The sequence below is a fragment of the Colossoma macropomum genome, unplaced genomic scaffold (genome assembly GCF_904425465.1).
Source record: "Colossoma macropomum unplaced genomic scaffold, Colossoma_macropomum, whole genome shotgun sequence".
Classification (NCBI taxonomy): Eukaryota; Metazoa; Chordata; class Actinopteri; order Characiformes; family Serrasalmidae; genus Colossoma; species Colossoma macropomum.
The window spans coordinates 36,700,757-36,711,823 of record NW_023494799.1 but is presented as its reverse complement, the minus strand read 5'-3'; positions in this window follow the sequence as shown (position 1 = coordinate 36,711,823).

Below are 11,067 nucleotides of genomic sequence, written 5' to 3'. Positions count from 1 at the left end.
TGAGCAAAGGCCAAGGAATCAGATGTTAAAATAATAATAAATTGCATTATTTTTTCTTTGGGTGAACATTGAAAATGGGTCCCACAGACCTGAACACCACACAAGGGTTAAGAACGGTTGGTGAATGAGGCCCATTCTGTTGAAAGAGTGAAGAAACTGAGTTGATGAAGACCAGTAATTTTCTGCCAGCGCATTTTATCAGTTGAATATTTTAATATTGACTTGATTATTTTCTTACAGCTTAATCAGAGGCTGACCAATTATGAATGAGGTAGAGGGCGGCTGACACATTGCAAAGTGACAACAGGTGGGCAACAGTCTGTAAGTGTGCTCCTATATAGTGGACGTCTGAGGTAGGTGGACCCCAAAAATTAGGCTAGCGAAAGAGCAAACTAGGGCAATGAATGTAAAGAGGTTATAAAAAGTCTTATACTGACTTTAATCTGTTATTTAAATATAAACTTCCTGTGTGTTAAAAATAGTAACAGATCCTTTCACTGAGTAATGGATTTCCAGGAAGTCTCATGGACAGGTGTGGACTGAGCCAAAGCTGAATGTGCTCTGCGTGTCCTTCTGTTAATCACCATTCTGCATGCTTGTGTCACACTCACATTGTGCACATTGCTGATTTGCCCTATGAATGAGAACAACCGGAATCGTTGATAACTTCAGACGTGAACATCTGTTCTGCGTTCCTTCTACCAGCAACAATCTGAAGTATCTCAGTCACTCTGTCATGCAGTGAAACATTAATCTGACCATGACCAGTCATGCTGTTGAAATGAGGTCAACGCATAACTATATCGGTTATGATCTTTCAACGGTTCTCTCTTCCTAGACAACAAAAGCTGCTTGAATGTTTTTGGCATGATGTTTTATTTTAGACGGTGACAGCTAAAGGAACAGAAATGTGATTTTTTTATATCCACAGCATGTCCAATTACTCAAAGGATTACATGAATGAGAATCGTCTTGTTTTTTTGCCAGATGATCTCTGATGGGCTGATGATTTTCAGGCTGGCTGACTATGAGATAAATTTGAAACTGTCTCATAGGACAGCTTTTATTACTTCAGTCACCGAGCACATATTCAGGAGATTCATAGGCCTCTTGTGACAGACCAGTTAACCTGCATTTCTCCAGAAAAGCCCGTTTGTCCCATTCCAAAGGCTCCGGGGGGACCCACTCTTCCGCTGAATCCCTCTCTTCTGGCCCCGGGCTGCCTAATCCCCCTCTCTCCGCCTCAGCTATATTTGGAGAAAGCAGCTAGCGAGCCCCAAGTCCAGATGTTTGGTCAGGGCCCACACCTGCTCTCAGCACAAGGCAGCTGGGAGGGATACGGAACACCCTCCGTCTGTTTCCGCAGGCCCAGCGTTATTGGCTGTGCTGGGAGTCAAGAGTGTTTTAGTGTTTACCTCCCACAGAGGAATCTGCATTTTCTTTTCATTCAAATGTTGTCATATAAATGTGTTCTGCTGTACAGAGAGGGCTATTCGACCACCCCAAGGGCTAACAGATCTTCCCACAGATACATCTCCAAAAATCTGAATCCATTATTACATCAAATGTAATATTGTAAAAACAGCAAATACGTTTTTACATATGAATTTCTTCTGGCAAGTGTTTATACAAAAATAGGAAATATAGAACACAATTAGAATATAAAATACATTAAATATATGCAGTGCTGTTCAAAAGTCAGTGACTACTCTTTCTACTAAAATACAATTCAACTAAACACAATATCAGAATTTTCAGTATTTAGTGTCCATTCTTTTCCTCTCTTATAGCTTCTTTTCCTTTCCAGAGAATATTTCTCCACACCTGCAAAGTTCAGTTTTATGATTTGGTTGCATTTTCTGCTTCTCACAATCCAAATAATCCCAAACACATTCAGTGATGTTCAGGTCTGGGCTCTGGGGTGGGCATTCCATTGGTAGCTTCTTTTGCTGCCTGAAATTCCACTCCAGAAGTTCCTGCTCACAACGTCAGAGGTCGTAACTACAAGAGCCAAGTTTACATGCAGCCTAATCCGTTAATAATCTGACTGATAGCTCAATCGAAATAGAATACGTACATGTATACATCTCAGTCTGAATAGTCTAGTCCGATTGAGGCCGTGCGGAATACAATTTCTGTCTGATTGAACAAGGTGGGTAATACTGTAAATAATCCGTTAAATAGAAGAATAATATCTGTGTAAACGCCTGTATCTGATTACATTCCCTATCGGAAAGTTTAAGTACGTTCTGATCATGTTCGTCACGTTACAGTGAAAGTTTATAACGTTCGACATGGTGGAGCAGAAACTGGTCTGCAGAGGAGACGAAGTTTATGCTCTGATCTTTAAAAGACGGCAGTGAGACGGACGTCCAGCTTATGTGTCTCAGAACACGACGTCTTCCTCTCGGCCTTCTTTAATAAGGACATGTGATGGACGTTTTCCTGAGTCTGACATCATTTTACAGTAATTAAAAACGCAACACTGCTCACTGCTGCTCATCTCACTCTGACTGGACTCACGTGATGCTCATTGTGGTGCTCTACACGTGCGTGATTTTGTATAGGATTACTTGTAGTGAGCATGTAAACGAAGATTTTCATCAGATTGTTGAGTAGATTAATCTATCAATGGAATGTATTCAGTCAGATCTCACAAATCTTTGTATGTAAACACAGACACCGAGAGACACGTTCAAGTGGTTTTGATTGGAAACAGATAGACGTGCTGGGAATAATCTTTTTTTGTTTTCTTTTGGTTTTTATTCGTGAAAGAGAGTCAGTTTAGGATGTGCATTAGATGAGTAATGTTTTTATCCAGTTAGAAGCACCATAGAGCTTATGTCTGTTTTTTTGCATGTGGCTGAGAGAAAGACGATAAGAAAAGATTTCAGCCTGCAGTGTTTGTGTGGCTGCTGAATGACTACAAAACACACAGTTTACAACATTATTATCAGCAGCTACAATGGCTTCTTTTGTTGACGCCCCCAACTTGGAATAGTTGGGGCCTATCAATAGTATAGAGTTCCCCCACATTAATTCTGACACTGTGGTGGCGTTTGTATAAGCTCATCTTTTAAACACAATATTTTTGACATGACATGACACTTTTGATAAGTATGTTTTAATCTTATCAGCAGCATGCTTTGGGTTGCCATCTTGTTGTAGCATTCAAGATACTTTCAATCAAAAACAAATTACCAACTCCAGATGCTGTTATACATCCCCAAAGCTTGCACTGATCATCCACCAATGGTTGACCGATGGTTGTGAACATGATGAAGGGGTCTTTCATTGCCTCAGCAGCGTAGATTCTGCCTTCTGTCAATTCCAAAGGTCTCAAATTTAGACTCATCGGTCAATAAATCCTTACTCCACATCTCAGATGTCTAATTTCAGTGCTCTAGTGCAAATATTTTGTCTATTTTATTTTCTCAGTGAGCCTTGTGTCAAGACTGTTCAGACCCATAGTGTTGAGTTATCTTCTTACAGTGGAAGGATGGACAGAAACACATGTGGATATTTATTTATTTATTTTTTTGAAGCAAGAGTGGAGCTTGATTTTCTCCCCTCTCTTAAAGATAAAAGCTTTAACTAGGGCTGAGCGATTATTTGAAAAGTAATGGAAACTGACATTCAGAACCTCTAACCAACGTAATCTTGCCCATGTCAGTTATATAGATTTTTTTAAAATTCTGTTAATCCTTTCCAGGCTCTGTGTGTTCATGTACTGTCCCTGTAAAAACTCACTATGCGTATGTGGTCATGTGACTCTGCCACGTCCAGTCTGCGACATGGAAGCTAAGGCTACGTTCACACAGCAGGTAAAAGTGGCCGAAATCTGATTTTCTCACCGCTGTTCACATTATCTTTTAAATGTGATCTGTATGCGACATCAGTCTGAACAACTTAGCTCCTAAACTGACCCGCATGCACAAGAGAACAGAGCGTCACGCTGCTTCACGCGGCTCATCCAGAGGTAAACAATCACGACTGCCAACGAGCGCCAGTCGCTCCCAGAGGGCTCAGCTTCATCTTCGCCAGCATCACAGGAGCCATCATGAAGCTTCACTGACTGACAGCTGGACTCATCACCCAGAATGTGTTCGAGCCGTAAACAGGGCACGGTCACTTCTTTGCTTCATGTCCTCGGATTCTTTAAACTTTGCTTTCAGACTTTTTACGGTTCTTTCACACTGCAGCCTCGTTCTCCTGCGGCTGCGTTTGGCCCTTTCTTTCAAACTCTCTTTGAACACGGAGGTGTTTTGGATGAGTCTCTTCTAATTTTTGTACAGAAACATCACCACAAATGTTTTTTTCGGTCTCAGCAGCGCAAAATGATGGCGAATGTTGATTTGGATTGATGTAAAAGCCGCATGAATTCCGATCTGGCTATTGAGACGATTTACATTAAGATATGCAGAGTATATTTACAGTACAAACCTTGTTAGTGAACTATGAGGGCGTAAAAAAAACAAACTAAAAACACAAAAACAAAATAATCATTCATTAATCGTAATCGAGGTAAAATATTCAATTAATCGTGATATTAATTTGAGGTCATATCGCCCAGCACTAGCTTTAAGTGCTGTTTATCTGATGGTGACTGTTTCGGCCATCTGCCAGGTTTTGCATGGTTGTTAGGAGTCCCTGTTGTTCTGTATCTTGTAATAATTTTTGGAACTCCTCTATTTGGAAACTCCTGTCTTTTCAGTTATTTTTCTTTTACTTTCTTTTTCCTAATGCAAGTGGATTATCTTTTATCCACGCTCCTCTGTAACATCTTCCTTAGCCTTTTTTTGGAGAAAGGAATTTGCGAGACAGCTAAAGTGTAGCCTACTTGAATAGTTGCTTGTGTGAACATTAGTGTCTCTTTGAAGAGGAGCATAATGTCAGCATAATAAGAGCTTTCGGAAAAGCTTTTATTGGGAGGACACAGCTGTGCCTCATTGGTTTTAAGATTGGAAGGATAGAAGAGTTAAGGTGGCAGTAGGATGTGCAAAAGTAAGAAGAGGACAAATTGAATACTGATAGATTTGATGAGATACTTGGGCCCAATTGCATTTCTTATTTTTACCCTACCCCTTGTTTTCAAGTGTCACCTTGCCCCTTGGAAGTGAGTTACAAGGGGTAGTGGTTGAAATCTTCCCTCTGAAATAGGACCCTCAAATAAAAAAGAACATTACTTTACTAACAGGCTACTAGCGCTGCTCTGTAGGCGACCCTGCCAGTCTGCAGTGATAGCAGAGGAGGGTAAAGTTCAGCTCCTCACTGCTGGGCTTTAGTTACATTTAGGGCATCATATGCCTTCAAAGAGGGGGACAATTATTTATAATCGCCCACCACTAATTCTTCAGTGATATGAAGCTGAAGTCAGATATTCGCCAGCTTCTTGTTCTAATTTTCCTGTTCCACCTTAAATACAGCAGCAGTTACATTCTGGCACTTCAGGTGTCAGAACTGCCAGACTATTTAAGATGGAATGGGAAATTTAGCTAGCTAGCTACTGCGACATCAGCATACTGTAGCGATTTTTCATGTTTGTAATGAAGAAAACGACCATAATACATTGAAACGACATTAAACTAAAATAATACAGTGGTTATTGTAATTTTTAACAGAGAAAATTCTCACATTTGTGGGTTTCTTTGGTCGCTTGCACAGCTGTCCTGACATTTTTTCTTTTTTTCTCATATCACTCAGTGTGCCTTTGAAAACCTCCATTTGGAGAGCCATGTAGCCCTAACACTTCACCCTACCCTCTATCTCAACAACAATTGGGACACCCTACCCCTAGACGTGAACGCACAAAACAGAAGGGTAGGGCTAAGTGGTAGGGGCAAGGGGTAAAATGGAATTGGGCCATAGTGTTGGTGACTTTTGTGTAATTTTCTGTTAAAAATATGTTTCTTGCTCTTTTGACTAAATGAATGAATAACAAATGAATAATAATAACATTTTTTTTCTGGAAATTAAATAAAGGAATGAGTGGTCTCTGACTTTTGCAAACTGTGTACAGTGGGCCAAGCCCAAAATGATGTTATTAATGGTCTTAACAAGTCATTACAAAAATTTAAAGTAACTTAATATGGGACAGCTTTTCTCCTTGATTTCTTTAAATGTTGAAGTTTTGTGTATAAATTTGCAGACAAACTTTTACAGAAAGAAGACTCAGTATTTTTCCACTCAGCATTGATGGCTTCAAACAGTTGAAATCATCGCCAAGCCAGTTTATGTTTAATGTGAAACCAAATATTCTCTAAAGGGTTTATATCTGGACTGTGACCAGACCAAAACCATCAGTTAAAACCATTATATTTTGGGCCTGGCCGTATTTTCTTGCGCAGTAGTGTAGATTTAAATGGAATAGATAGCAGGAAATATGTGCATAACAAAAGAATTTTGTGTTCTTGAGTACGATACACAGCACTGAGCACGTTTATATTGTGCAAGTAGCCTACGTCACATTTTTTATCTTTATAGCGACACAGAGGCGCCTTTTAAGCCTCGCACTGCTCTCCTGCCTCACTCATTACCGCAAGTGAGAAGACTTGGCTCAGGAGAACCAAAGACCCGGCAGCAGCGGTTCTGTTCCAGCAGTGTCTTCTTACCTCTAATTGAGAGAAGTAAAAAGGTCCCATTCAAGTCCCCAAGAACAAGGGGAGATTTGTGCCACGTTTTACTCAATGGAGTCCAGGAAAACGTCATGTTAGAAAGGCGAGTCACTCTGAGTCACTCTTGCTATCTAATAACACAGAGATTTGCAGTAAAGATAAAACTGTGTCATGTGCACGACTTGCACCAGGTAAATGAGTATAATGCCATGCTCTGTGCTCAAAAACAAAAAAGATAATTGCGCATGTACCCTGTAACCTACATATACCTGTTCATATTTTACAGCTGCTACTTCAATATTTCCTGCTGTCTGTTGCACCTGAACCTGTAAAACTTTGGAGATGTACAGGTCATTCACAGGGTGGCATTTGGAATGAGGAAAAAACCCCTAAAAATGGAATGGGGTTTTACAATGAAGGAGGTTGTGTGATGTCTGTATTTTCAGATACTTTATTGGAAAAAAAGAAAATTCTTATCTTTTTTTCTTAAGATCTGACAGGTCAAGATAAAAATTTTCACAAATTTATATCACAGAAACAAATCTTATCTTAATTTAAGAATCTTATCATCTTACCGCATATTTTCTTATCTCAAGTTAGGAAATCTTAACTTTCTTGATTGAAGTCGACAATCAACAGTCGTGTCTGTTACCTAGCAACCGACCCTACGTGCACAGCTGAAATGTAAACACGTAATCAAGTTAGTTAGACAGCTACATTAGCTGCCGTTAGTGGTGTAAAGAAAGTCTAATAAAACTAAAGCGCTATAAACTGAAAGTTAATAAAGTTGTTTCAGTGCCCCCTACTGTTTATCAGAGCGTCGCCGTTTCACAGTTTCAGTCTCCATTTCCCAAACGCTTTAGCCGAGCGCGCTAACATTATTCCTCCTAATAAACAGACACACGTTCAGCTCCGTCTCCTCATTATTCACCACCTTCACTGTAATATTTTATCTGACGAGTTTTTGAGATCATCAAAGCACCATTTTCAGTGTAGATAAATGTAGCGTCATTATGCTGGTTATACTGAACTGAGCTGCCAGTCACTGCATAAAACAATAGAAACAAACAGAAAGTTAAGATGCTCTGGGTTTATCTTAAAGTTAAGAAAATATTTAGGATATTTTGGCAACTTAGGATGTTTCTGTAAAACCTTTTTCTTATCTGGAAATAAGATACTATTATAGACCTAAGAACTGTTGTTCTGTAATGGCTTCTGTCCTAAATTCACCCTTAATTGAAGTTGCCATGGCAACAAAGCAGATCAGATATGATCTCAGACTTAAGAATTTTCTGTAATACGGCCCCAGGATTCCAGCATGTATGTCAGTTGTGTTATTACACTGGAAGTTGTTAACTTGCCCAAAAATGGAATATCTGTTATTAAAACATGTCATATGAATACACTGAGCTGAAAGATGTATAGCGATTAATTAATTAATAGTCATTGTTCAATTAAAAGGTGCAATTTGTAAGATTTTTAGTTTAAAACATTCCAAAATTAACTAAAATTAAAAAGAGTGTGAAGATAATAACAGTTTTGATGTTGCGTCAAAGGCATCTATGTGTCGTGTTGAAGAGATATCTACTAATGTTAGCAATCTAACCAGCTAGCCCAGGCCCGTCCTGTCTCGTAATACCACTTTATTCCTGAAGAGGCGATATTGAGTCAGTGTGGCGAGTATACGCAGTTATGGCCGAAGCTCTTGGCAAGCGACCATTATTACCACCCCTGCCCGCTCCTGGCAAGAAACCACTTTCGGCAGCAGAGAAAATAAGTGACATAAATAGAAGCAAAACAAGTGTTACCATTAGCATTGCTCTCCAGCGCTGGAGATGGCTCATGGGTAATAAAAGGATGAAGTGTGAATTTGAATTTGCAGCGTTCCTTCCAAACTTATTGGTAAACAGTTGTTAATGCTAACTTTAGATGTGATGGCGAAAGGGAGGAGGAATGACTGCATTTTCTTGTTTCTCACATAGTCCACCATAACTCTCTGGTGCCCCATTTGGAGTGTGGAGGATGAATTCAACAGTTTGTGTTATCTTATATATTTCTCCTTTAAAAGCCACGCAACAAATGCTTTCATAGGGTAACTTCAGGATTATCATCTCATTCTGTAATTGAAATAATCAAATTATTGGAGAGTATAAAAAAAACATCAATATAGATTTGAAAAAGCTTGAAAAAGATTTTTTTACTGCAATAATGGTGATACCAGTGACACTTCAAAACAGGAAAATGGTTGTCACATACAGTAAAAGTAATCTTGCTTAAAAATGTTTAAGTAGTTTTATGAAACTGTTTTGAAGCAGTATACTGTGGTTTTAGACCAGTGACAGATAGAAGTTATTGCAGTCTGAAGTGCAAAACAACACATACATTTATGAAAAATGAGGAGAATTTATCAAGTTGACATTCAAAGCTTTGGCTCTTCTCTGCTCACATCATGACCCAAAAAGTAGTTAAATGTAATATGAGCAAATATGTATTAAAGTGTTCTAAAAACACTAGTGACAAAAACAATATTCCTAATAAAAATGTAATGTTTTTTACAATGTTTATGAAAACATCATTATGTATTATGAAAAAAAAACCTATTGCTAATAATATCATGCTCTTGACCCTGAAATGAAAACATTGAGTGTGTTTACTTGCACTTAATAATCTGATAACTGCAGAAAATCACATTTTGTCAGTAATCTGATCAACACGTTTATATGCACTTGAGTAATCAGATAAAGGGGAAACTCCAGGTCTACATGAGTCAGACAGTAATCAGATTTCTGCTTTGCAACCAGCCAATAAACTCACAGAAGACGATGAGATGTAAACATAATGTAAAACTCAAACTTAATGCCACAGCTTTTTTTTTAAACATCGCGCCACTTTAGCTGAAAATATGAACGTACATCATCTAGAAGATGAAGAACATTTAAAGCTTTAATTTCGTCAAGCATGTATTTGGTTTCAGTGTCGCTCCGAAAGTGTTCTGCTGCGTCTCGCGGCGACGCTGCTTGCTTATTTCCGGTACCACCGTCTGTTTTCACACATGCACAGACTGAGAAATCTGAAAGAAATCCGAGTAAGAGTTTCCATGCACTGAGAAATCTGATTACTGAGCTAAAATCCAGCCTCGGATTTCTTGATCGGATTTCTAGACCTTACTCTGCTGTAAGAAGTCAGAGTGTGCTGTTTACATGACCATTTGAATACTCAGATAACTCCAGGAATCCGATTATGATCAGATTATTGAGCACATGTAAACACACTCAGTGTTATGCTTTAAAAATACTTTGGATGTGGGAGAGCCCATTTTGCATACTTGGACTAGACATAAAGTCACACAAATATTTTAAAAAGCACATCATTTAGCGCACTTACACAAAACAAGTGAAGGCATATTTTGTATTCAAACCTCAGTAACATCCGGGTCACATTCCCACCTTAACCAGAGAATAACCCTACATACATATTGTTTATCACTGATCAGTCTTAACATTAAAAACACCTTGTTTCTACACTCACTGGGCCTCAGTTACCAACCGATCTTAAGAAGAAATTTCTAATTAAAACACACTTGGGCAGTTTTCACAAAGATTCTGACAGTGTTTTCCTATTTGGGGTTTGTTCTTATGTAAGAACAGAATCTACACACACTCCAGAGCACAAAGGTGAGAACAGTTATGTGCTTTAAGAACACGTCATGAATCTGACGTAGACTTTTTTTTATCTTAGGACCTTTCTCAAAAACACATATGACTAAAAACTTAGGAAGAATGAGGGCCATTGTCCATTTTATCAGCTCCACTTACCATATAAAAGCACCTTGTTGTTCTACAATTACAGACTGTAGTCCATCTGTTTCTCTGCATTATTTGTTCAAACCATTCTCAGTCCAGCAGTGACACTAAGGTGTTTAAAAACTCCAGCAGCACTGCTGTGTCTGATCCACTTGTACCAGTGCAACACACACTAACACACCACCACCATGTCAGTATTACTGCAGTGCTGAGAATGATCCACCACCCAAATAGTACCTGCTCTGTGAGGGTCCATGGGGGTCCTGACCACTGAAGAACATGGTAAAAGGGGGCTAACAAAGTATGCAGAGAAACAGATGGACTACAGTCTGTAACTGTAGAACTACAAAGTGCACCTATATAGTAAGTGGAGCTGATAAAATGGACAATGAGCGTAGAAACAAGGCGGCTGTTTTAATGCTATAGCTGATCTGTGCATTTTAATTAAAATATATTTTGTTTTTGTGTGAGCACTCACCATAAATATCTTGTATGTGAAAACATGGTAAATAAATGATTCTGTTTCTTATATTGGAGATATCTATGGAACACTCCATACCTTCACTTTTCACCTTTGCGATGGTCAAATAACTCTCTGTGCAGCATAACATAATGTGAGGTCAACTGAATGAAAAAAAGTGGATTTTTCT